Genomic DNA, 3,067 nt, shown 5'->3' with positions numbered 1-3,067 from the left:
GCCGGGGGCAGGGGCGGGGGTGGGGGTGGGGGCTTGCGTGCCACTGTGTGCATGTGGAGGTCAGTGGACAACAAAGATAATTTGAAAATTAAAAAAATAATTTAAAAAAATAAAATGAAGGGCTGGAGAGATGACTCAGCAGTTAAGAGGAACACTGGCTGCTCTTCCAGAGGACCTGCATTCAGTTCACATAGTGACTGACAACCATTAATAACTCCAGTTCCAGGGGACTTAACACCCTCTTCTGGCCTCTGAGGGGACATTGCATGCATGGGTACACTTACATGCAGGCAAAACACTCATACACATAAAATAAAAAATTTAAAAATATGAACCAAAAAGAATTTAAAAATAATATAAAAGAGAAAATCTCTTTAACAGGTGTCATTGTAGTTGGCATAAAATCCTCCTCTTGTTCCTTTTGCATCATAAGTCTATGCTTTTTAACTCTGTGTTAAGGCCCTTACCTCAAGGTGAAATTGAATAGTCATTTATGGGACTATTTGTTGAGGTAAAATTATATAATCATTTATGGTACTATTTGTTGACTGCACACATCTGATCCTCCTTGTAGTCACAGATTAGATTTAGTTCTTTACTGTACCCAGCCTTTTCAGAGCAGCAGAGTTGGAAGAGTGCTTACCGCATTGGCTGGGACATTTTTCCCGCCACAGATGTATTGGGTTTTGCTAAGTAATGAAGCACAAAACACAACCTTCCAACCTCCCAGTGGCCTATAAAGCAAATATTCTCCACTGTGTGTGTGTGTGTGTGTGTGTGTGTGTGCGCGCGCGCGTGCGCGCGCGCGCGCAAACCACTGCCTCCCAAGGTGTGGCTGACCTCAGGGTTCAGCTGCAATGGGCTTTATCCTCTCAGATCTGCTTGTCATTCAAGGCGGCAGAGGAGATGGTCACCTGAGTGTTCCTTTAAACAAAGAAGACCTCTGGGCTGGTGGCACAATACCTTTAATCCCAGCACTCAGGAGGCAGAGGCAGGTGGATCTTTGTGAGTTAAAGGATGGCCTGGTCTACATAGCAAGTTCCAGGGCAGCTGGGGCTATGGGGAGACCCTGTCTCAAAAAACCAAAACCAAACCAACAAACAACCCCCAAAAATGTCAGGCAAAAATGTTATTTCATCACACAAAAAAGGTGGAGGGGGTTGATCAAGATGTATAAAAGGCACAAAAATTAAATTTTTTTGAAATCTAAAGAGTCATTTCGTCGTTCTGATGCTTACGAACTTTTCAGAACTAATTTCATCAGCTCAGTCAAAACATGCCAGAACGCACTTTTCCACATGCAAACAGATTGTCTTTACAGAGGAGGCAGACAGTAATACAGACAGGATGAGTGAAGACCTGGCACATGTGGCCTTCATGCAGTGGGCAGCAGTGCCGATTAGTGAAAGCTAGCATGCTGTGAACGTCAGTGACAGCTTTATCGCTTCAGGACATAACCTGGTGATAGAGTGCTATTATTAGTTCCCTGAAAGCACAAAACAGACAGGATTGAAGTATACACTTAAGAGCTGCGCAAACAGGCGCTGGGGAGATAGCTTAGCAGTAAAGAGCACTGCCTGCTCTTGCAGATTCCCAGGAGCGCCCACGTGGCCACAACACTTGGCTGTAACTCCAGTTCCAGGGGATCCAACGCCCTCTTCTGACCTCCGAGGGCATTACAAGACATAGGTGCACCTACATACATGCAGGCAATACTTAACACACAAAAATAAAAAGTATTCTTTAAAAAGAAAATACCTTGGGAGACGTTAAATCAGTATTGGTTACTATTACAACTGTGGTTGTGTAGAATTGCCACTAGAAAATGCAAGTAGTCACAATATTCCTTAAATGTTTACTTCCGTGCCTGTTACAAGCATTACTTACATAGTCTTCCCATAAGCCCACAAGGAAGGTCATGCCCTAATTTCAGATGTTATTCACCTGATTTTACAAGACAGAACTGTAGTAAAGCAACACAAGGGCTCTAAGGCAGCGTGATGGTGCAGCACAGCTGAGTGTATCATAGAAGCGGAAAGGACTTCCCAAGCCCTGAGCCTGAGGGCAGGCAAAGGCCGAGCGAGTGCAGCACAGGAAACACAAGATTTTAAGTGCACTGAGCAGTAACTCTTACAAAGATGTTTGTAAAGCGCCAAATCGCTCCTCAGGAGCATCAAGCGCAATCTAGTCTAGGGTTACGGTGGCGAGCAAGCAGGGTGTACCTGGATAAAGGCCCAAGGGCCCTGAATTAGGCTGCCAGATCTTGGGCTCTGGGATTGAGCTTTTTCCTGGGTGACTAGGGTTGCTCCTTACACTCCAAATCAAAGATGGCAGTTTTTCATTTGTTCTGCAAATACCTAGCACTGTCCATAAACAACGCCGCAGCCATGCGGAACCACGGCCTTTCACTCCCAAGCGCTGCGTTGGGTACCTGCTGCAGCGCATAGCGAGCAAATGCCTGGGGCACCTGCCCAGGAGCCAGAAGGAACATCGGCATCAGCGCCTGGGCCGCGCGCGCCCAAGGGCAGGTCTGGTCCACGCACATGCACACGCACGGGAACGCCGGCTCCCGCGTTCCCGGCGCAGTGCCGCGGCCGGGCGCAGGCAGGAGCCCAGGAGCTAGAGCGGGAGGCGGGCACTGTAAGCGGGGCGGGTGCCCGCGAACCAAGCTTGAGCGTACCCTCGCCAAAAGGGGAAGGCCCGCCCTCACCCCGCCCATCCCTTCTCCCGCGCGCGGGCTCCGCGCGCCCCAAGTCGCGCGCGTGCGTGCGCGTGCGCAGGCCAGGGCCCTCTGCGGGCGGCCCCGTGCAAAGCGTCCGCAAGGTCTCACATTAACCCTTTCCTGCTCGCACAGAAAGAGGCCCAGTCAGGTTCCGTGCCTGCGCAAGCGGCGGCGCGCCTCCCCCCCAGCCCGCACCGCGCATGCACGGGGAGGGGGGGCGGTGGGGGTGTCTGCTGCCGGCTAGACATTCTGTGCTCGTGCTGGAGGAAGGCTGCTAGCATCAGAGACGTGCACGACTCCCCCTACCCCGCCCCCTCCCCAAACTCCAAAAAAAAAAAAAAAAAA

At 50.2% G+C, this 3,067-nt stretch overlaps 1 long non-coding RNA gene across 1 annotated transcript in view; it reads right to left on the bottom strand.

Moving 5' to 3' along the window:
* Positions 1-3,067, bottom strand: part of LOC115070645 — a 7,090-nt gene extending 4,023 nt beyond the window's left edge. The window contains exon 1 of the long non-coding RNA XR_003849786.1: positions 2,223-3,067. This is a non-coding gene — a long non-coding RNA (uncharacterized LOC115070645). The remainder of the gene's footprint in view (positions 1-2,222) is intronic.

The sequence above is a fragment of the Nannospalax galili genome, unplaced genomic scaffold (assembly GCF_000622305.1).
Source record: "Nannospalax galili isolate Female #2095 unplaced genomic scaffold, S.galili_v1.0 scaffold155, whole genome shotgun sequence".
Taxonomy (NCBI): Eukaryota; Metazoa; Chordata; class Mammalia; order Rodentia; family Spalacidae; genus Nannospalax; species Nannospalax galili.
Note: the sequence above shows the minus strand (reverse complement) of the source record. Positions and strands in the feature narration are given on the sequence as shown.